This window comes from Notolabrus celidotus, chromosome 9 (genome assembly GCF_009762535.1).
Source record: "Notolabrus celidotus isolate fNotCel1 chromosome 9, fNotCel1.pri, whole genome shotgun sequence".
Taxonomy (NCBI): Eukaryota; Metazoa; Chordata; class Actinopteri; order Labriformes; family Labridae; genus Notolabrus; species Notolabrus celidotus.
The window spans coordinates 16,077,161-16,089,971 of NC_048280.1; the positions used below are offsets into that span (position 1 = coordinate 16,077,161).

General features: G+C 40.6%; 1 protein-coding gene across 1 annotated transcript in view; it reads right to left on the reverse strand.

Moving 5' to 3' along the window:
- The window catches only part of grid2 (glutamate receptor, ionotropic, delta 2), a 631,726-nt gene that overhangs the window by 618,238 nt on the left and 677 nt on the right, over window positions 1–12,811 (reverse strand).

Below are 12,811 nucleotides of genomic sequence, written 5' to 3' on the forward strand. Positions count from 1 at the left end.
TCCCGATTTCTAATATTGATAAAAGATTAAGTGAAGATTGAATTATGTCTTCTCAGAGACCTTCGTTTAATAACACCTTATGGCAAAAACTCATGGCTGAAGGAACCTCTTCCCTGTAAGATAAAACATAATCAGTCTTCAATCAGACATTCATATAACCACTGCAGCTGTCATCAAATGTGAAAAGCAAAGATCAACTTGAATTTTCAGAGCAAACCTTGAAAACAACTATATCAAAAGGACACAAGACTACTCAACCACATAAACACACATAGACACGCACACAAGCCCCACTCTGTTTTACACACATCAAAGCAGAAACACAAGAGCCTGAGGTTCTCACTCGTTTTAAGTTTGGTGTATCAATGTGCATGAGTTTGTAAGGGTGTGTATGTTTTGTGAGTGTTTGTGTGTGTGTGTTTGTGTGTGTGTGCGTGCAATAGGTTTAAGCAGGTGTTGGGGATTTTCTCATCTCTCAGTGGTCTTCTCAGGCCCGAGGCTTGGTCCTCTTTTCAACACCTCCAAAAGAAAGGGAAAAAAAGTGGGTAGTCCATCATCTTAAAGAATTTCACAGACTCTCCTCACAGCTACCAGAGGATAGGCTCCTATTCAGGAGCCCTATGTTAGAACTCATGCATGGGCATTGATTAAAAATGGAGACTGCTGTTTGAAACATTTGATTCAGATATTGTCAGTTTCATGACACAACAAGAGAGAGTATCTTTTTTGAGACCAAAGGTGACGCATTTAGCTCTAGAATTTTTTTTAGAGAATTTAAAAATGTAGATCAGAGACAAACTTTTAATATAAATCAATCAATACTTCAACAAGACATTGTGCTGACCCCTGTTATATCAACTGTTTTCTGTTGTTAAGTTTCTTATTGTTCACCGAAGGTTGTAGCCGCAATTTTTCATATTATTTCCGACAACAAATCAAATTTCCCTTCTCCTAACTCAGCAGAGCTACAGTGTCTCTCTGTGACTTTGCAGCACGGCTATGTGAACTTTCCAATCCATTAATCCATAATGTATTACTGAGGTGGCACTGACAATACTCCTCTGGACTGAAAGATGGTTATTCTAATCAGGCCTCTTCGATGTGTGTGACTTAGTTTGATCTCTGTCCATCAGCTTCTCTGTCTGTGGTAATCCCTCCTTGTAATCCATCCTTACTTCAAAACTATGAAACAATGAAATCAACTTAAAAATGAACTGAGTGATAGAGTGATTAATAGTGGTGGGCGATATTTATCGCTACGATAGTATCGTAAATGTTGCTTTCACGATGTGCAATTTCACATTATCGAGTATTACTGTCTCGAAAGAAAACAAACGGACGCGCATAGACGGCAAATGAGAGCTGCATGAAAGTCCCCAAGACACCCCTCTCTGAAAGTCCTCATTTGCTGAATGCGTCCTTCAGAAGCCAATCAGCAGACAGGATTCAGCCATGTGACTCAGTGGCAACCAAAACACAGCATGGTCTCACATGGAGGAAATATGCAGGAGTCTCCAATCTCAGGGGAGGATTTAACAGCCAGACGTGGGTCCACGTCCCTAGCCTGGAAATGGTTTGGTTTTTGACTAGACTGACATCGGTCAGAAAAACGTTGTGTGTAAGATATGCCGAAAAGTGACAATACTTGGTATTGTCTGTCTATTTGGTTTAAGTTTAAAGTATGTTTCGATGTGAATCAGCTGTTAAAGGTGTTTTGCACAGCGGAGACGCTCAGCAGGGGGCTGCGGCTGCGTGTCAGGTCTCTGCTTTTTACAGAGAATCAATACACAACTGCTGCCAACAACGACACGAAGGTTGATAACTTTAAACAGGACATTTCCCCACCTTTGGATACAAAGCCAACAGACGGTTGAGAATTGCAAGTGTTCTATGTTTGCAGAGCAGCAACATCAGAGCCGTCTGGGCTTTTCTGCAGCTGGACTGATTATGACCCGGTTGCGCACCCGGCTTACTCCTGATCGAATACACATGTATTTTTCTCAATAAGAACGAGTAGACCTGCAAACTGGACACTGTGAGTCTGACGGTATTCAATACCGTCTGTTATATACATTTTGCTGCTGTAGAAAATATAATTTAGGGGGAAAAAACGTATTTGGCATTGTTTTTGAGATAAGAATAATAATGGGGTTTTTTTTATATTGATTAATCGATAATTGATTGTTAACATTTCCAAAAATCAATCACGGAAAATGCTTAAAATGTACATCCTTACTTGGACATAACTTGAAATTGGTCAGTGTTAAATATTGCAATAGAATATTGTTGGGCAATGTTTTGCAGAAGATGGATGAAGCACTTTTTAGAAAAAAACAAGAGCTGTTGTTCTCAAATGCCGTGTCTATACAAACCCCTCTTAGCATGTAGAGTTTTACAGGATTTTTTGTAAGATATCCTCATATTATCGTTATCGTGAAATTGAAAAAAATAACTAAGATATATTTATTTGCTCATATCGCCCACCCCTAGTGATTAATATCTATTTATTTTAACTGGTGAGATTGCAGCTGGTAAAGCTTTATCTTCTTTTGTCATCTGCTTTGTGGCCTCAGGCTTGAACTGACTTTATGTTATAATGACACCATTCACACACACACACACACACACACACACACGCGCACAATCTACACAACGACAGCTTCTGAACTATCCAAAGCCATATGGCAGGTTACTGGCCTGCATAATTGGCTTAAACAAGAAGCAGTGTGTGCAGCGTGTTTGAAAGTGTGCAAGTGTGTACGTAGGCGGCCTTGCCTCTCAGTGGCAACAACCCCGTCGATAATCATGCAGCAAATGAGCCTGCTGTCCCTGTTGTGGTCCCCTGACAGAGCTGCTGCAGCTGCAGAGCACTCCGCAAGACGTGTACACAGACACCGCACAGACTAATGTACACACACACTTCATGCACCACACACAGATTAAACTGCAAAACATGCTCGCCAAAAAGACTTTGACATAAGTCTACGCAACATTTCTATTAGTGGGTTTATCAAACAGTTATACTGTTTGAAATCCAAACACATAAACCCATCTGTTCCTGATGCAAAGGCATTATCATCATAATCTTAATGTAGCACATTTCCCTTGTTAACTACAGGGGCATGTAGTGTTTGTTTTCTGTTATCATCAAATGTATCTTCCTAAAATCCCCATCTGTCTGTTTCCTCTACACCACCACGTTCTCACAGTCCATCAGTGGATACACAGACAGTAACTTCTTACTCTTTTTGTTGTAGTCTTTACATGATCAATAAAAAATAGAGATATAACATTTTCCAGAATATTTTGCAAAATTGACAGATCAGCTAAGGGTATTCCTGATTGTTTTTATTTTGGTTTAATGAACTGTCCAGAGTGTTGATACTGTATAAAATGCTACATATAAATCACTTTCATTCACACTCTAGGCTGCAGTTCTAAATTCAATAAAGCTGAATCATGACAACTATGTGTGTCATCTTCATGCTTTATATTACAGAGGAACACAAATACCAGTGATTGAATATTATGGTACATCACTCTGAATCACATATATCTACTGTGACAGCCACCTGATCAGTGTCCGGTCCGTCTCTGATCCGTCACGGCACTGGATCTGATTTCTATTCTCGTCAATGTGTAAACTAGGGGTGGGCGATATGGGCAAATAAATATATCTCGATTTTTTTATTTTTTATTTTTCGATAATGATAATCAGACTATCCCACAAAAAATGCTGTAAAATTCTACTTGCTTACAGGACATCTGTGAATAGACACAGCATTTCAGAACAACAGCTCTTGTTTTTTTTAAAGTGCTTCATCCATCTTCTGGAAAACATTGCCCAACAATATTCTATTACAATATTTAACAGTGACCAATTTCAAGTTATGTTCAAGCTAGGGATGTACATTTTAAGCATTTTCCGTGTTTGATTTTTGAAATGTCAACGATCAATTATCGATTAATCAATACAAAAAAACATTATTTTTCTTACGTAAAAAACAATGCAAAATACATTTTTTACCCCTTATATAATATTTTCTACAACTACAAAATGCATATAACAGACAGTATAGAATACGGGTACATTAACACTGATTATAAACGATCAGGCTCATAAAAATGTTCTCTGTGGACACATCCAGTTGGCCACCCCAGGGGCCACTCCAAAATCCTAAACTATGATTGCCTGTTCCCCTTGTCAGAGGTGGGGTTTCTGTTAAAATCTATAATTTGGGACGAGTTAAAAGGCTGACAGTAGATTTCTTTATTAGTGCCCTCAAATTTGACTTTGAAAACACATCTTTTTTAAGACCTTAACGAATTATGCTTAGAAGATTTATGCCACTTTGTCATGTTATTTTTTTTAAGTCACCTGTTTAATACTTTAATGAAAGTAGGTTGTGAAGACAGAATGGGTAAATGTTATTTATTTGTAAATGCGCTGGCCACCCCTGCCTATGTGAGCGCCTCAGTTGGGCCACCCCAGTCAAAAAGTTCTGGACACGCCCGAGTCCAGCTGCAGAAAAGCCCAGACGGCTCTGATGTTGCTTTGTATCTAAAGTTGTGAAATGTCCTGTTTAAAGTTGTCAACCTTCGTGTCGTTGTTGGAAGCAGTTGCGTATTAATCCTCTATAAAAAGCGGAGACCTGTCGCGCAGCTAAGCTAGGGACGTGGACCCACGTCTCGCCATTAAATCATCCGCTGAGACGGGAGACTCCTGCATATTTCCTCCATGTGAGACCATGCTGTGTTTTGTTGCCACTGAGTCACATGGCTGAATCCTGTCTGCTGATTGGCTTCTGGAGGTAGTTATTCGGCGAATGAGGACTTTCAGAGAGGGCGAAAGGGGTGCCTTGGGGACTTTCATGCAGCTCTAATTTGCCGTCTATGTAAAATTGCACATCGTTAAAGCAACATTTACGATACTATCTTAGGCGATATATATCGCCCACCACTAGTGTTAACCTCCACTGGATTTGCTCTGTTACGTTCCCACTGCGTCCTTGGTCTGGTAGGTCGGAGCCCTCCGGATCAGGTCAGATACACAAGACTTCTATTTTTGCCGGATGCCAGGGCACAACGCATACATTTCAACAGATTTAGATCAAGCAGGACAGGAAGTGAGGCACTAAAACATATTAAAACAAACAGGCAACCTCCGGTCTAAAAATATGAGTCCAATGCGGAAGTGCTAAAAAACTGCAGTTCATCTAGAATCCGCTTGAGGCTGACTCCGGAAGTAGCGGAAACCACATACACACCGATTCAAAAAACCCGATCATTACAGCATAAATAAACATGTTTACAGCCTGGTTCAAAGAGACGAGTGTAGTGTGGATAGATCATTTCTCGACCGGCACTCACTGTGTGAGGGGGGGGAATTTTTTTTCTTACGCAGCAATTTCGTAGATTAAGATTACGAGTCTTCCAATGAGAGGCACAGCTGACTTGTCTGACAGGAGCGAACTCTGTAGCTGTTGGCTAGGAGGCTCAAAGCCCGCCTCTTTACGTCACAATCGCTCGACAGCAGCTGCCACAGATGATTGGCCTCAAAACAGCGCTTCAGAAACAGATGGGTGACGTCACGGATACTACGTCCATGTTTTATACAGTCCATGATTAAAACACCCGTTTAATTTTCATTATAGAACAAAGTGTTTTCGCCAGATTGTTTTTCACTTAACTACGACAACAACATGACAACAAACCGTCATCACTCCACGCCTGGAGTCAACGGGTCAGAGGTTTTCAGGAGACGATTAAGACAACATGGATGAGCAGAGGCGTTGGATATTCATTAATGCAGTAACTATTGCAGGAAAACCTCAGTCACATGACTTCAGCTGTCCTGCGGTCCTGCTCCGTGCTGCATTCTGAAAACACAACCATGGGTGTTGACAGACGAGAGAGCAAGGAGCCGGACCGCAGAGTATCAGAGACAGACCGGACACAGATCTGGTGGAAGTCCCGGGTGACTGAAAGACATTCGCTTTAGTTAAGCCATGTGCACAGAAGAATATCACTTTTAAATTCTACAGCAATATTTAGCCAGTGCAACTCCATTGTATCTAGGAAAGAAAGCAGTTCTGCACATTCATGCAGTTTTCAATAGTAATATATAATTATTCCTTTCATGAGCGTATGGTAAAGTAAGTTGATTGTTGCTCTCTGTCACGAAGATTGAATGTGCCTTGAAACCTGCTTTTACTACCTGCTCAAGGGCCGGTTATATTTCTACTTTGAGTCTTCAAACGTTTTCCGTTTTGAAAATGAACTGAAAGATGGACTTTTCATTTAAGTCTTCAACACTGTCTCCTTTGAGGCCGGGGAAGTTAAAGTTATGACTTTTTGAACCAGGACTTTGGATTCCATTACCTCTCTCTTTTGGTAAATATATCTTTGGTTGTTTACAGAAAACTCCTGTAGATGGAAATCACACAATATCACAGACAAAAGTGAGAGCAGTTGGACTACGTTGATTGGTTTATATTAATTATGCCAACTAGAAGAGCAAGAGAGAGTGGGGTGCTGATGAGGTAGAGGGCAAGAGGAAGGAATGAAAGAGAATGGTGGAGAAATGAAGCTTTTCAGTGTGCCAAATCCCTCTTAGAGGCCAAAAATGGCCCATTATGTTTAATATTTTGAGTCTCGGTGGAGGAGGGAAAGAGCAGGGATGCCGAGTGGGCCGCCTGGAAGAGTCATCAATGGCTAACAGTATCGTCAACATAATACCCTACCATCTGCTTCCTGTAAAAGCCCAGGCTAAATTTGTCCTGTGTTGTACGGGCTGGTAGCAAAGAGCAGAGAGACACTGAGTGGGCAACATGAGAACCATGGAGTACGTTCACATAAAAACTATGCCAACTGTTCCTGAACCTGCCTGATTCAAACACAAAAAACCCATTCTAAATATGCCAGCTGAAATCAGTTACGTGTTCCCGCGGATTTGGGAAGACAGCAGAGCAGTGGAGAGTCAAGCGACGCCTCTGTGTGAAGAAGTCGACCCATATCAGGGAAATCTCTGGTTTCACACGCAGGGCCAGAGAGGGAGCGGAGGAACACACCCTAGGCTGACAGGGCCACAACAACTGTGAATCACGATGAAAGGAATGATGCAAACCAGCACAGAGCCTAAACTGAGTGCCGAGGGGAGGTGGAGGATTGGTAAAGAAGCTAAAATGCTTGTGAGTGCACTTTAACAATGCAAAACGCCTGCAGGGGGATCATTCAGTGGGTGTGTGTGCCTACAAACCAACAAGTAAAAAAAAAAAGTGTGGATGAGGTTATAAAAATCCTGCCAAAATCAATAAAAAAAAAATCCCTCTCTGCGGGGAAGCTCTGGGGGCTCAGGAGCACAACACTCGCCCACCATACGGATATCAACATTCAGTTTGCAGCTGCTGTAACGTCCATCTTGTTCCAACAAACAAAAGCTGGCAGTGTTTAAGAGTCAGAAGCCAATGAGGGATCACGCCCTCATCAATGATCTATTGACTCGCCGAAGATGTTTGTGGCTCATGCACAAATGGGTGATGCGTGGAGGTTAGCATGAACCTCAGCATGCATCGCCCCTCTCAGTGAAGCTCCCCACTGGCAGGTGAAAACAAGCGGCTGGTGGCTCCATATGCATCCATCAGCAGGCCAACACAGGAAAGAGGTTGTGTGTTATTTTGGATAAGGGGAGAGACATGCCAGAGTAAGTTCATATGGTTTGAGCAAGTGGATGATATTCAGCATAAGCTTTTTATCATTATTATATCAAAACTTTACGTCTTCGTTGGGCAGAAACGTGGCCTCGTTTCAAATCATTCAGCAGTAAACCAAACACAGCAAACTGATTTTTAAAATAGCCCTGCCAACTTCTGCACAATAATAAGAGATTTTTCAACAAACTGTCATCTATTCCAAGGCAATTTCAGGGCAATTTGTTAAACATAAATACAATTTTAATTAACATAGAGCAAAGCTTGACAGTGTTTACTTGCAAGAAAATAAATCAAACATGTTGTAAGGGAGGGAATTTAGTCAAGATGATGAAGCTTCTTTGGTCAGCTCCAATCAGAAAGACTTTTACATAAACTAAACCTGATGGCGTTATTATTAATGCAACATCTGTTGGTCAATAATAAACGATGGGTGTGGGGATAAACTATCAGTCTCACATAAGGTTAAAGAAAACTAAAATTTACTTTGCAGATAAGTGTTTCAGCTAGGTGAGCAAAGGTCATGTAAGCATCATGTCAAGCAGTATTTGCTTACATCATCCTGAGAGCACTGTCTTGTCTGTTTACTGATTAATTCTCACATCATTTTGGTGTTTTAAGAAATATTCTAGATCCATTGTTTTTGACAAACGCTATTTAATTTTTTCAACAGAGTCAAGACTTTTTTTTGTCCCTTCACATCTGACTAACTTATCTATGAAACGAGGAAAGAGCTTCACATAATGTAAATCAGCAGCTTTTAAGTGCTGCACTTCCTTTCCAATGAGTCAGTTACCTTAATGACAGGAAGAGTGCTAACGATTAACTTTAAATAAACTTTATATACATTTTGAATTGCAAATACTTCCCAAAACTACTCCCAAAAATGTATAATGTTCCCAAGAAGAACCGCTGTAATTTATGCAGTTATCTTTAACAAAGTTGTCAGTGATACATTATTCACAGACTTTTCTGATAAGAGATTATTTATTTATTATCTATGGTTCATTTGTTAGGGATGGATACAGTATACAAAGACAAACTGAGAACAGCCATCCAATGCAAACATAGCAGTGTTAAAGCTTGGGTTGGTAGTCAGATTTAGATACACTTTTCGTTATACTGGTTAAAATTATCTTTATGTCCCGATGACAATCAATACATAATGTGTTCTTAAAAAAAGAGTGAAAAAAAGCTGGAGTAAACCTGGGAAAACACCAACCAATCCCTGCCTTATGGAGCCAAAATATGAAACCAATCAAATCCCGTCCTGCCGTTCTGCTTGCCTCCTGCGCGTACATTTCATGTTTGTTTTTAACTTTCACTATGATAATGTTTTGGTGTTTTCTTACCGCTAAGTGAGACATGAGTTGACGTAGCGCAAGTAGAGAGTGGGGGAAGACATGCAGCAAATGGTCAAGGCCATGACCGCTGCAGCGAGGACTACAGCCTCTGTACATGGGGTGTGCTCCTAAAACACTAGTCCAACATCGCCCCCTGTAAATTCAATATATGAGGAATATGTCTGTAGGAACTTTGGCAAAAACAAAGACCCAATTAGTTACACAAATACATTTCCCTTAAGTAACAATATTATTCTCTTGCACACCACTCTGTATCGTATATAAAAGGTAATCAGTTCCATTATAGACCTTATTATTTAGATCTAGCCATCATTCTGTGAAACATATGCCTCACTAATCTGTGAGATCTTGGCTGAGTGAAGCATACTTTGTCTTGCAAAATTGATGTGCTGCTTTGGGTTTCACAATTAAAAAAACAGCCAAGAACACTCATGCGAACGGTATAATTTCAAAGCCTACAATAGACATGTTGAGAGCAAAATTATCGCCCTCCATATTTATTCACATCCTCCTGCGATACAGGAAACAACTTAGCCAAGAGCTCACAGATGGGCAGCTCTTTCTGTCAGTCACTGACAAACTGCAGAGAAAAATAAGACAGAACTCTTAAAGTGAAATGTCTGCTGAATAAATATGGGGCGAGTGACATTGTGAGGTGAGGCTGAAAAGTCCAAAGAAACTAGCTGAAACAATATGCAATGCCAACTTTAAACTAAAGAATCAGACAGAAAAAGGAGGAGTAGTTTTCTTTAAATGGTAAACTGTGTGCAGTTCTATCTGTAAATGAATACAGATTCCAATAGGACACTGATACTTCAAATCAAAAACAATAAAGTAAATGCATGATCAGTAGAGTAAGGGCAGCAAAACTTGTGATTCCAGCTTGCACCTTACCTTTTCTGTTTTGTTGCAATAACCTACGTTCAACCTCATCACACTGATATCAAACCACGTTAGGCAGAGAGAAACAGCATGAGTCGCACTGCAGGGAAAACATGGATTTTTTTAGAAGTCCTCACTTTGATCTAAACGGAGGTATTAGTAATCCACCTCCTTAACAGTTTGCCACCTCCTCTGCAGCTCACCTGTAATCTCAATAACCAAGCAATCGCTGCTTATCAGTGTCCCCACATGCCAAGAAGTCTGCTCCGGATCCCCTCACTGAATAACATGTTTCACATCCACTCTCAAATGCTTCTCTGCTCTTATTAAAGAAAGAGGGAATAAAAAAAACCTTGCTCGTGTTATGATTTCCATTTGGCCCTTTTTCACAGCCTAAGTGGCTGTTCAGCACCTGCATTAGCTTGAGCTGTGTCTGATTTAAGCTCTTATTTTAGAGCAGAATGCTAGACATACCAGAAATGAGCCTGACTTTAACTAGGCTGGCAAGAGCTGAGGGTGTGTGTGTGTTTGTGAGCAGTTGCTGTAACTTCAGGCAAGAGACGGTGGCGGGTGTGTGTACCAAAGTGACTGGCTGCATGCTGAGCTGAGAGCCCCTGTCTGCCTTTGCTGCAAAATGAGCAATGTAATAGCCTTTTGGCCATGCAATACAATAATAAGGTTTGCTTTGGACAGTTAGAGGGGACAACAAGAGTGATTTGCTCAGAGAGATAAAAAGAGAGGGAGGAAGAGGAGAGAGGGACAATGACAGAGAGATAGATACGGAGGGAGGCAGAGCAGAGGAAGAGAGAGAGAGAGACAGATGGGGGACACAGCTAAATGGATCCAACACATCCATGCTGATTTTGACAAATGGCAGAGTGACACAGAGAGACGACTCTCTCTCTCTCTCTCTCTCTCTCTCTCTCTCTCTCTCTCTCTCTCTCTCTCTCTCTCTCTCTCTCTCTCTCTCTCTCTCTCTCTCTCTCTCTCTCTCTCTCTCTCTCTCTCTCTCTCTCTCTCTCTCTCTCTCTCTCTCTCTCTCTCTCTCTCTCTCTCTCTCTCTCTCTCTCTCTCTCTCTCTCTCTCTCTCTCTCTCTGGGACTAGAGGCATCAATGATCAGGTGTCATAGTGACTAAATGGTTTCCCTAAGTTCAGCCACAATTGTAAAGCGGCAGATGCAAGTAAATGAGAGCAGTTTTGAGACGCGCACACACACGCACACACACAGTAACACACTAACACCACCCACCTCCTTCACCCCTTCACTCCAGGCTTGCAGACATAAGGGAAGCATGCCTGTCACAGCACACTAAGCCAACAGCTAGAAGCGACAATCTAACTGAGTGGTCTGGCAGCGCTTCAGAAACTCTTATTGATTTGTAAGTTGTTACAAGAGAAAGAACGAGATCTGACTATTTCAAGTATGTGCAGATTGTTCTACCTCTGTCCTCTTTTCACCCTTTTGATTCGCAATATTGGTCCAAAATAAACAAGAGTTCGGGTTTTCCAATAAATGGGTGTTGGGACACAAATGATCACGCATTAAGGCTGCAGGCTGGGCTGGACAGAGTATAGCACAGGCATTTAAGAAAAATCAGATTCAATTCGGTAGTTTTGGCACATAATGTTCAGTAACAGGTGACAAATAGGAGACATAAGGTTTATGTTGATACAAAATGAAGCTCTTAAAAGGCTCATTATTTGCTGTTTCAGATCACTGATTAGCAGTGATGCAGTGTGGGGAAATTAGGTCAAGTGCTGTCCAAGCAGCAACCTCAAGTAGAGATGTGGCGTTCACGAACAAGTCAGTCTTTTGAACGGCTCTTTTAAGTGAACGATGAGAACCGATTCGCAGTTGCGAGCCGTTCATTTGGGAGCCGTTTTTATATGCAGATTGCCCAAGCTGCCTTCAAGTGTCACCTGCGTGCCCCAAGAGTCTTTTGTTCACACTTATTGTCTACACTTTGTTATGCTTCCATTGTTTGGATGTGGATTCGAGTCAAGGAGCTGAGCTGTTTGTAAAGTAGGTCAGGTTTAGAAACACCAGGTGGGGTAGTACAATTTTATTTATATTTTTTATATACATATATATTTATTCTTATTTATTCTTATTGTAATTTTTTCAGTATTTTTAAAATGTTTTTTTTTTTACTTAAAATTTTACAGTAAAGTTGTTTTGCATGGACGTTATCTGTAGCCTGCGTAGTTTTTATAGTGCCACAAAGTTTTTTAGGTGAGGGAAAATTAAAAATAGTGATCTCACTGTGGAAGTATGGGGATATGGCATCATCTTCTGGAATGTTTACAATGCCAAATTAAATTATAATCAATATTTCAGAATAATTCCCACCAATAGAGTATATATATATATATATGTTGGTGTGATGTGTAAGTTTGAATTATTCTGATCCAAATCTTATCTTATAACTGCTACCAGTGATTGTTTCCTTGAAAACAAGTTACCCCAGGTTGACTTCTTAAAAATAAATACATATAACAATGAGCCAAAGAGCCAGTCTTTTGAACGTCTCTTTGAAAGGAACAGCTCCTCAAGATCCGGTTCACTACAAAGACTCATGAATCTGAAATAAACATGTTTACAGCCTGATGAGAAATGTACTGATAGGGCTTCAATGCAATCATACCTATTCATCAGTATCTTACAAAGTATACATTACAACATTAGTCTGAACATGCAGGCATCAACTACATGGTTTGCATTATATATAAAAGCGTACACAACACTTAATTTCACAATAAAGTCATGAGTGACATATTGAAGCTCATATCTCCAACAATAGAACTAGACCACACAGCCAATTCACTCTTACAAAGCACGTGCTGAAAATAACGGC